The sequence below is a fragment of the Convolutriloba macropyga genome, chromosome 3 (genome assembly GCF_964194025.1).
Source record: "Convolutriloba macropyga chromosome 3, txConMacr16.3, whole genome shotgun sequence".
NCBI lineage: Eukaryota > Metazoa > Xenacoelomorpha > Acoela > Convolutidae > Convolutriloba > Convolutriloba macropyga.
In genome coordinates, this window is record NC_134470.1 from 55510694 (window position 1) to 55522596 (window position 11903).

The window sequence follows — 11903 nt, forward strand, 5'->3', positions numbered from 1 at the left end:
AACTATTGGATGTTGTGTGAATGGGACCAGGTTTGTCGGAAGGAACGCTGTTCACTGGTCAAGATTGATTCATCCAAAGTGTAATATGACAGCAGTAGATAATATAGTTTTTGACAAGGAGAGTGGTGGTGGGACTGAGTGGTGGATTATTATTATATTAGTATTCTTTTTATTATTATCATTAGTATCTGTGTTGCTGGGAGTGTGGGCAAATCGAAGGAGGAGAAAGGGGGAATTGAAAAGATCAGAGGAAGCTGTCGGGGAAGATTCAGTGTGACTTTTTATTTATTTTTATTATATTTAATTATATTAATTGTTGTAATATTGTGTAACATTAATATTAATATGACTGCATAGGGACTATTGGAACTGACTTTAATATTGAAGTTGTAGGTGTAATATTGACTGGTGCTACTAATATACTTCTCACATGTCCTGGTAATATGGTAGTAATTAGTATATGTCAAACTTGTTTTGTGAGGGAATAAGGACGTAAGTAGGGGATAAAAGGAAGAATTTGGAGGTAAAAGAATAAGTAAATGTTAGTGAAGGGTGTAATTGTGTGTTCAGAGCGGTGTTGTGTGTTTTTGCGGCATGTGTTATTAGCGATTAGTGATCGTAGTGGCATGGTAGTTAAACGACCTTGGCATTTATTGCATAATTTGTGCTGTTTGTTTGTTTTCATTCCTGTGATTGTTCATTTTTGATTTAACACTTTAACTTTCTGCTTGCTTAATAACTAGTTTGGCTCAATTTTTGAATTTTCAGATAGTGATTGCTAGTCATGGATGTTGCCCAGTATGAGGATTTTCTGACTTTCTTGCGAAGCAAGTCGTCTCAATAGGAATGGATGTATCCATCATTTGTTCGGACATCTGAGGAGCGACGAGCTTATCGGGACAAAGCGGAGCATATGGTACTGGGAATAACGAATGTGGGGACTTCAGAGTTGGCTGTAAATCGGGAGGTGTTGATGTATAAGGTGGAAGTGAAGGTGGGCAGCAAAATGCAAGTTCAGGAGAAGGAAATTCCAACTCAGCAGATGGTGTCTCAGGAGTTGGCTTCGCTTCATGTCGGATTCAGTGCTTCTGCAAAGCACATTACTCGTGTGAGGTCACAAACCGATCGCCTGAAAGCTGCTGGGTTCTTCTTTCCACGGTCGATGGGGGGATTGCAGGCCGCTGTTGAGAGGTAATTGCATATGTTTATAATATTTATTTATATTTTTAATTGGTTTTCTTTAGTTTGTTACATGTATTATTAATTGTGAAGTGGTGTATGCTTAGAGCTAGTCGTGAATGTGTGCCATGTTTCGTGAAGAAGATGCACGGCAAAGAGGTGCATTGCACTTTTTTCCGTGCAAATCTTCGGGCAAACTTGTGTGCAGAATTGGGGTACGAGTTTTACAATGACATTTATGCTGAGTATGTGGACGTAGTGTCATTTAAAACTCCAAAGTTGCTTGGTGCGGCTGATCTGAGGGCCGAAGTTGGTGGTCTGTGTGCTCTCAGTGCTCTGTACTACACTTTAACTGGTCGGAAGTCAGGTATTTGTTGTAGTTTATCGCAATTTTCAGGAAGTTTAGGGCTTTAATTCACTGTTAATCGATTTATTACAGACAAGAAGGTTCCCAAGCATAATGTTCGTGCTCTACTCTTGGCTATTGTGGCCAAGATGCGTTCGCCTGGGTTCTCTGAGCTTGTGAAAGACCAGTTAGGGTACTTTGTGTCAGAGTATGAGATTGCTGAGAGTGAAGATAATGGATCGAGTTCTGGGTAAAGTTTCTTGTTATACTTAGTAATTCTGGTACGTGCATGTGTAGGTAGATATTATCTGAGGTTTTGTTGTTTAGTTTGTTGGTATGGCTTATTTCCTCGGATGCAATGTCAATATCTATTGGCAGTATACTGAGGAAATGGGGGGCGGCTGGGTGTGTTACAGGCATTCGATCAATGCTAAGTCCACCACTCCTGCTGTACTGATCCAGTGCATCGGGAATTTCATCGACAATGAGTACCGGTACCATTGTGAGCCAATCGTAGACTTTCCAAAGTGAGTATTAAACTGTTTTTGTGAAGATTTATCGTATTTTTTATGTAATTTAGAAGCTTTTTGTTCATTATAATGACATTTAAACAGGTTGGACGATGCTGAGTGGTACGTGACTCGTTCTACTAGAACAGGGGGTCAATCCGGTTAGAGTACAAGTGGTGGTGGTATTGTAGCTGAGGATAGCGCCGATGGGAAATGACTAGTCTCAGTGCAATTGTATTCATCATGTAGTTTAATTTCATCTATAGGTGAGTTTTTACTTGTTATTTGGCAATTGTAGCTTCGATAGTTGGTTTTCACTATTGGAACTAGGAGCTGTGGTGTGCATGAGCATGTGGTAACATTTTAATTGCGGTGTGTGACTTTATAATGACATATTGGTGAAAGTGATATTTTGGTGACATAACGGCTTTTTTGATGTTTGAGCATTAACCTAAATTTACTTGTAAATTATTGATCATAGACTGGTTTTAATGGTTCTAGATACTTGTCCTGGTTGTTAGCAGCACGTGTGTGTAATTTGAACTGGTTTAGAAGAGTATTTGGTACTAATTTTCACATGTAATTTTTCGTAATTTTGGCCATTTTTCCACATCAGGGCTGGTGTTACATATATGTGAATTTTTCGATTTTTATTAACCTTTGGCCAAATTTTTTGGCTTAGCCCACTCAGTAGACATCGGTGGGGAATAACTATGCTATAAATTCAGGTTTTTGGGCACTTTTTCGTCAACTTCACTAATGTATGAAAAACCGAAAAATGCGAAAAATTGAGGGCTCCAGCGTCACTCAATTTTTAAATTGCTCCAATCGGGCTCAAAATTGGTAGGTCGCTTCAGGGGCTCAAAAAACGCTGCAGCGCAAAAATTTGGCGCAATTTGAGCCATTTTCGCAAAGTTGTAATTGTTTTCGTGATCTGAACCTGGCTATTTTTGAATCATGAAATTTCGGTCTGAAGAAGTCGTCACTGTTCATACATTATCGGTATTGAATGTTTAAAATGGTACTGTCTGTGCTTGGTACTAATGTATATTACTGAATTATAGGGTTTGAAGCCATTTTTTGGGTCAGAACATTGATTTTTACGTCCAAAATGCTAATTTTTAGGAATGATTTTTCCACTAATTGAGCTTCTTCGGGACATTTGTCAGTCTGGTGATTCTCTAGTGGCCTAAATCAGGTGCTAACTGTTAGTAGTGATATCTGTGGCTATCAGTGGTAGCATTTTGGTAGCTTTGAAGTTGAATAACTTGTGTTTTGTGCCAGTTTTTCCGTGAAATTTACTAGATTTTTACTTATGAAGCATCATGTTTTGTGCATAAGTTGACATAGATTGGAGATTATTGATTTTTGAGTAATTGTGGGTCATACTAGTGAGTACTATGTTGGTAGCAGCTATTGGTGTGGTTTGGTGCTTGATTTGACTTTATATATGGAGTTTGTCACTTTAGAATTTGATCAGATATGTGCAATTTCCGATTTTTTCACTTTTTTCAACATATATGAATTTTTATTTGATTGTATGGTCTTATTAGGCTTAGTTAACTACTAGGGAGACTGAATATTGGATATGGGCTCATAATTCGGCTATTTGATACTATTTTTCTGGTCTAAATCTGGCTCTATTTTGGCGAATTTGAGAAGAGTCTGGTAGGCTTCAGTTTTTTGCTGTTATTTTGACATTTTACTAACAATTATCAATATTTTTGATATGGGCGTGTAGACCTTGAGCATGCGGATGTTTTAGGCTAATAATATCGGGTTTTCGATCAATATTCCGGATTTTATGAACTTGTTCGTAAATTTTCAAAAAGTCTCCAAAATTGAGGGGCCCAGCGTCACTCAATTTTTAAAATGCTTCGATTGAGCTCAAAATTGGTGAATCGGTTTATCGGCTCAAAAAACTGTGCAGCGCGAAAATTTGGGCAGTTTTGACTATTTTTTCACGAGTTATAACATTTTTGCTGCAGTGAACCTGGGTTTTTTTGAAAAGGCTCAGATAGGGGATAGGTTATTGGCTATGAGGCTATGAAAAAATTGTTCAAAATGATTGAGATTGCTATGGTTGGACTGCTCATGAGTAGGGCTAACTGAATTAACAATAAAATTGGGCATATTCAGGACTTATTGCATATTCAGATGCATTTTTGATCACTTTTGTTGGAAATTACACTTAAATTTTTGTGATTTTCGTTATTTTGGCAGTCTTTCCTCAGCTTGTATTGGCACTAGGAGGCTGGGAGTGCATTTTCTGAGAGCTATAGATGTGGGCGTGCTGATGGTGTAGTTAATTGCTGTCAGAAGTTAATAATTTTGTCTCTAGTGAGAAATAACTGAATTTTTTCTGACAAAATTGTGGCAATTCCAGAGCTTATTTGGGTTTAAGTCTTCATGGTTGATACTGGGATGAGCTGGGTCTGGTTTTTATGGTACTACAAGGCTAGTGGGGGGTTGCACTAGGGTTGTAGGGGTTATAGGTGGCTTTTATCGGTTCAGTTGGAGAATAAAATAAAATTTTTGAAGCGGAGGATTGAAGCAGAAGCGCAATTTTCGTTTTTTCATCATTTCTCAACATATAGTTAGAAATATGGGGTTTTTATGGTTGTTTGAGTTTGTACCATGTAGGTGGCAGCTGGGAGTAGCTGCTGGAGGCATTTGGGAAGTTTTTGGCATATTTTTGGGATATGATTTACACTACATTTTAATCAATTTTAACGCACTTTGGTAGGGTTCGGTATTTTTGTCATAACTCAACGTTTATTGATTTTTGACGGGATTTTTGGGTACTGGGATGTCGAGCGTGAGCAGTAGGTTGGTCTAGGGCTATAAAATGGGTCAATTGGAGGTTTTTTGTAGGAGTTATCATTGAATTCGAGCGGATTCGAAAAATGTCAAAAATTGAGGGCTCCAGCGTCACTCGATTTTTAAAGTTCTCCAAATCGCTTCAAAATTTGCGTGTCGGTTCCTCGGCTTGAAAAATGCTGCAGCGCAAAAGTTTGGGATGATCGGGGCTTTTTTCACAATTTTATGACTATTTTCCTGACGTGAACCTATGATTTTCGGAAGGGTCAATTTTAAGCAAAGTTTTTGGTACTTAGAACGGGTCAAATGGGGTCAATAATAGTTGGAATCGCTTCTACTGGATAAGTGCTTTTCAGAACAATAGGTTAATCCGGGTTCAGACAAGTAGTTCTGGAGATATAACAAAATAACTAGGATTTGAGGTCAAAATTTTTCGACTTTTTGGCGATTTTTGGACTTTAGGGTTAAGTTGCTCAGGCTTGTTGGGCTTTTGGGACAAATAAAGGGTACTGCTAGACTGTACTTGGTCTGTACACGCTAATGGATATAGATGGTTATGGGTAGAGGGTCGAAGACTTGTCATATAAGCTCAAAAATGATGTTAAAATCCAATTTATTATAGCCACTGGCGAGTTTTGGAAGACTTAAGTGTGAAATTCCTGCATCTATTACTATTTCTCTCAGTTCATAGAGACTTGCTAATACGGATTCGTATGTGGGTTTGTGGTAGTATCTAAATTTGGTAACTAAACTGAAGATATAACGTTCAGAAATGGGGTCGAAGTAAATTAAAACTGAGCCAATATCAGGTGGATATCTAAGTCTAATTGCACTTGGGGTTGCTGGGTACCAGCTTTTGACTTGTCGGGCTAATCCCTTTGCCATTGCAAGGTCTGTTGATATACAGTTTGCAAAAGAGTGTGGAGAGTATAAGATATCTGTTGGTGAACTTAGATATGTTGCATTAAAATGATTTAAGTTTTGATTTGAAGAGCCTGGTGAAGAGTTTTTTGTTTGAGATCTGGTTACTGGTTTCTTTACTGAACTGCTGGGCTTTTTCCTTGAGTATTTTGCTATACTTGCTCTAATTTGATCTTAGTTTTGTCTCTCTACTTGGTGTATTTGACTGTTTTGCTTCTGGTGCTGATGCTTTTATTGCTTCGCGTTTTTCTTATTGTTCCAGTCTAGCACGTGCATTTTTTGGTCTAGGACTGCCTGATCTTCTAACTTGGTTGGTTAGGTAAGGGTTTGATCTATCTTCATCTTGCAACCATATTTGTCTGCTCACTTTGAATCCTTGTACATTTTTCTTCTGTTGGTATTCTGGTGATTTAAAGGCACTTTTCTCCGGTTTTCGTTTAGGGTGATAAGGTCGGGCTCTTAATTTTCTATCATTTAATGCAAATTGTTCTTTGTGTATTTCTGGAGGCGACTCACTATCGAATGGTTCTATTGACGGTTGCGGCTGTTGAGCTGGTAGAAACATTTCGTCATCTGATGAGGATGATACGAGAGGAACACGAACTTCTGGTTCTTGCTGTCGAATTTCATCAGCAATTAGTGGATCAACCGGTATTCTTACTATTTGATCAGCATCTAGGTTCAGGTCAGCTAGGTTTTAATCTGAACTACTTTTTTCTTCAAATAAATTAGGAATTGCTTCATCTGAGCTTGAAGAATCAAATACTGGACGATGTACTGGAGCTGTTCGTGGTCTAACGGCTGGTGCTACTACCCTTGGTGGTGCCGGTGGTGCTGCTGGATGTGCTGCTACTGCTGGTCCTGCTAAGGGTCCACCTAGTGGAACAATTATGGTCACTTTTACTGGGTCCTGTTTCACTTTTGTAGCTTGTTTTATCTCCTTTTCTTGTTCGTTTATCAATTCCGGGATATGTTTATCGAATAGATCTGGTTCCATGTGTTCTTTTCTAGATGGATCAGGTTGAAATTTTGCGGGGTTGATAATCTCGAGGTCTTCAGGAGTTTCACTTGGTTGAATTGGTTTCAATCTGATTCGATGAACACATAGGGTGTAATTCGTATTTACCTTTCGAATGATGTAATTAGAGTCAGAAAGGGCTTTTTCCACTTTATACAGCGGTAGCCATTTCTGAACTTGGGAAGCTTTTACTGTCGATTGTTCTAGTAGCTTAGGATTCAAAAGTAAACAGAATGATTTTTCCGGAATGGGTTTTGCTGAGGCTTTTTGATCATAATACTTTTTGTACTTCAGGTAAGCAGTCGTTAGTTTTTCTTTGTTTTCTCCGAACTTTTGCATCATGGCGTCTTCCAGTTCATTAACAAAATCAGAATTTACTGCTACTGCATCAATTACTTTTCTGGAGAACCTAATGTCAAGGGGATTTATGGGTTCTCTGCCATGGAATAAAGTTGAAGGACAGCAATTTGTCGCTGAATGATATGAAGTATTATGAATAAAAGTTGCAAGAGGAACATATTTGTGCCAGTCTTTCCATTGTTCCTCAGTATTGAGCTTTAATATTCGTTTCAGTGGTCCGCGAGATTGTTCTACTGCTCCAATAGTTTGAGGGTGCTTTTGTGAGGCGTGCTTCAACTTTACTTCTAATAAACTTGCTAATTCTGACATTAATTCTGAAGTAAAATTTGTTCCTAAGTCACTAAGTATCGTTTGAGGAATGTAGCTGTGCTGGAAGAACACCTTTACTAGTTCTCGGGCTACTGTGTCAGCGTATCCATTCGTTAATGGAACTGCGAATAGGTACTTTGTAAATACATCTATTCCACTCAGAACATACTTATATTGTGATGACTTTGGGGGGCCTACTAAATCAATTTGTAACATATCTCCTGGATATGATTGTAGAGAACTGACTGGTTGTAACTTTGGTGTGATGTGACTTTTTGGTACTCTGTTAAGTTGAAGACAAGTAAGGCAGTTTTTAATGAAACTAATGAAATGTTCGGTGAAGCCTGGGTAATAGAATCGCTTTCTGAAGTCTTGAATTGTTGCTTTAATGCCTAAATGACCTGCTGTTTATGAATTATGGAGCCTGTATATAGTCTCCTTCCACAAATGCTTAGCTACACAGAATTGTTTATGAAGTATTTTTCCAGTATCATCATAAAAATTCCGGTATAAGACATTCCCTTCAAGAATTAATCTGTTTAAGTGTTTGTGATACTTTTTTAAATTTGTTGTAGCATACTTTAAATCTGGTTGTTGATTATTATGTTGTATCCAGCTTATTACTGTTCTAATGTCTGTATCTTTTTGCTGCTCTTCTGCTAAATTAAGGCTAATTAAGTTGTCTGTAAGATCTGGGAACTCATCTAATGGATTTGGGTACTCAATTGAATTTATTTCTGTTTTTCTTTTTAGTTTAAATAGCCCTTGAATTTCTGTAATTGGGAAATTAGTTTGTCGTTTTTTGTATTCATCAAAGAGTCCATGCTTTTTGAGGAAGTTTACTTCATCATTATTTATTTCGTCACAGAGATTTTCAGTATCAAATAATACGTTCAGTTCAACATCAGGGTTTTGTGCTTCTGTATCAATTTCTATTTCTCTAACTGGAATTCTATCTGTTGACTTTAAAGACATTGTTGCTGTTTTGTCATTCTCCATTCGGGAGAGGAAATCTGCGGCGTAATTAGCGCGTCCAGGAATGTGAGCAATTACTATATTAAATGCGAGTATTCTGTCTAAACAATTCCAAAGAGATGGCGGTATTACTTTTGACTGGAAGAATTGTTTGAGGTTTTTGTTGTCAGTGAGTATAATTACTTGTTTACTTGATCCCCAAATGTAGTGCGAAAGGTAGTCCAGCGCGTAGTACAAAGCTAGGAACTCTTTGTAGTAAATTGAGAACTTTAGTTGCGTAGCATTAAACAAATGCGATCCAAACAATACGGGAGCGTATGTTTTCTTTTCTTTCTTGCCAGTTTCTTTTACATAGTCTTCCACCATTAGTACAAAACCTGCACCGTGGTAACTAGCATCACAAAGAATTACATACTGTAGGCCTGGTTTTGGCAATCGCAATGTTACATTCGCTGCTTCCATTAGATCCTTCTTTATTTTTCAACATATAGTTAGAAATATGGGGTTTTTATGGTTGTTTGAGTTTGTATCATGTAGGTGGCAGTTGGGAGTAGCTGCTGGAGGCATTTGGGACAGTTTTTGACATATTTTTGGGATATAATTTACACTACATTTTAATCAATTTTAACGCACTTTGGTAGGGTTCGGTATTTTTGTCATAACTCAACGTTTATTGATTTTTGACGGGATTTTTGGGTACTGGGATGTCGAGCGTGACCAGTAAGTTGGTCTAGGGCTATAAAATGGGTCAATTGGAGGTTTTTTGTAGGAGTTATCATTGAATTCGAGCGGATTCGAAAAATGTCAAAGATTGAGGGCTCCAGCGTAACTCGATTTTTAAAGTTCTCCAAATCGCTTCAAAATTTGCGTGTCGTTTCCTCGGCTTGAAAAATGCTGCAGCGCAAAAGGTTGGGATGATCGGGGCCTTTTTCACAATTTTATGACTATTTTCCTGACGTGAACCAAGGATTTTCGGAAGGGTCAATTTTAAGCTAAATTTTTGGTACTTAGAACGGGTCGAATGGGGTCAATAATAGCTGGAATCGCTGCTACTGGATAAGGGCTTTTCAGAACAATAGATTAATCCAGGTTCAGACAAGTAGTTCTGGAGATATAACAAAATAACTAGGATTTGAGGTCAAAATTTTTCGAATTTTTGGCGATTTTTGGACTTTAGGGTTAAGTTGCTCAGGCTTGTTGGGCTTTTGGGGCAAATGAAGGGTACGGCTAGACTGTACTTGGTCTGTACACGCTAATGGATATAGATGGTTATGGGCAGAGGGTCAAAGACTTGTCATATAAGTTTAAAAATGATGTTAAAATCCAATTTATCATAGCCACTGGCGAGTTTTGGAAGACTTAATTGTGAAATTCCTGCATCTATTACTATTTCTCTCAGTTCATAGAGACTTGCTAATACGGATTCGTATGTGGGTTTGTGGTGGTATTTAAATTTGGTAACTAAACTGAAGATTTAACGTTCAGAAATGGGGTCGAAGTAAATTAAAACTGAGCCAATATCAGGTGGATATCTAAGTCTAATTGCACTTGGGGCTGCTGGGTACCAGCTTTTGACTTGTCGGGCTAATCCCTTTGCCATTGCAAGGTCTGCTGATATACAGTTTGCAAAAGAGTGTGGAGAGTATAAGATATCTGTTGGTGAACTTAGATATGTTGCATTAAAATGATTTAAGTTTTGATTTGAAGAGCCTGGTGAAGAGTTTTTTGTTTGAGATCTGGTTACTAGCTTGTTTACTGAACTGCTGGGCTTTTTCCTTGAGTATTTTGCTATACTTGCTCAAACTTGATCTAGTTTTGTCTCTCTACTTGGTGTATTTGACTGTTTTGCTGCTTGTGCTGATGCTTTTTTTGCTTCGCGTTTTTCTTCTTGTTCCAGTCTAGCACGTGCATTTTTTGGTCTAGGACTGCCTGATCTTCTAACTTGGTTGGTTAGGTAAGGGTTTGATCTATCTTCATCATGCAACCATATTTGTCTGCTCACTTTGAATCCTTGTACATTTTTCTTCTGTTGGTATTCTGGTGATTTAAAGGCACTTTTCTCCGGTTTTCGTTTAGGGTGATAAGGTCGGGCTCTTAATTTTCTATCAGTTAACGCAAATTGTTCTTCGAGTGTTTCTGGAGGCGACTCACTATCGAATGGTTCTATTGACGGTTGCGGCTGTTGAGCTGGTAGAAACATTTCGTCATCTGATGAGGATGATACGAGAGGAACACGAACTTCTGGTTCTTGCTGTCGAATTTCATCAGCAATTAGTGGATCAACCGGTATTCTTACTCTTTGATCAGCATCTAGGTTCAGGTCAGCTAGGTTTTCGTCTGAACTACTTTTTTCTTCAAATAAATTAGGAATTGCTTCATCTGAGCTTGAAGAATCAAATACTGGAAGATGTACTGGAGCTGTTCGTGGTCTAACGGCTGGTGCTACTACCCTTGGTGGGGCCGGTGGTGCTGCTGGATGTGCTGCTACTGCTGGTCCTGCTAAGGGTCCACCTAGTGGAACAATTATGGTCACTTTTACTGGGTCCTGTTTCACTTTTGTAGCTTGTTTTATCTCCTTTTCTTATTCGTTTATCAATTCCGGGATATGTTTATCGAATAGATCTGGTTCCATGTGTTGTTTTCTAGATGGATCAGGTTGAAATTTTGCGGGGTTGATAATCTCGAGGTCTTCAGGAGTTTCACTTGGTTGAATTGGTTTCAATCTGATTCGATGAACACATAGGGTGTAATTCGTATTTACCTTTCGAATGATGTAATTAGAGTCAGTAAGGGCTTTTTCCACTTTATATAGCGGTAGCCATTTCTGAACTTGGGAAGCTATTACTGTCGATTGTTCTAGTAGCTTAGGATTTAAAAGTAAACAGAATGATTTTTCCGGAATGGGTTTTGCTGAGGCTTTTTGATCATAATACTTTTTGTACTTCAGGTAAGCAGTCGTTAGTTTTTCTTTGTTTTCTCCGAACTTTTGCATCATGGCGTCTTGCAGTTCATTAACAAAATCAGAATTTACTGCTAATGCATCCATTACTTTTCTGGAGAACCTAATGTCAAGGGGATTTATGGGTTCTCTGCCATGGAATAAGTTGAAGGACAGCAATTTGTCGCTGAATGATATGAAGTATTATGAATAAAAGTTGCAATAGGAACATATTTGTGCCAGTCTTTCCATTGTTCCTCAGTATTGAGCTTTAATATTCGTTTCAGTGGTCCGCGAGATCGTTCTACTGCTCCAATAGTTTTTAGGGTGCTTTAGTGAGGCGTGCTTCAACTTTACTTCTAATAAACTTGCTAATTCTGACATTAATTCTGAAGTAAAATTTGTTCCTAAGTCACTAAGTATCGTTTGAGGAATGTAGCTGTGCTGGAAGAAAACCTTTACTAGTTCTCGGGCTACTGTGTCAGCGTATCCATTCGTTAATGGAACTGCGAATAGGTACTTTGTAAA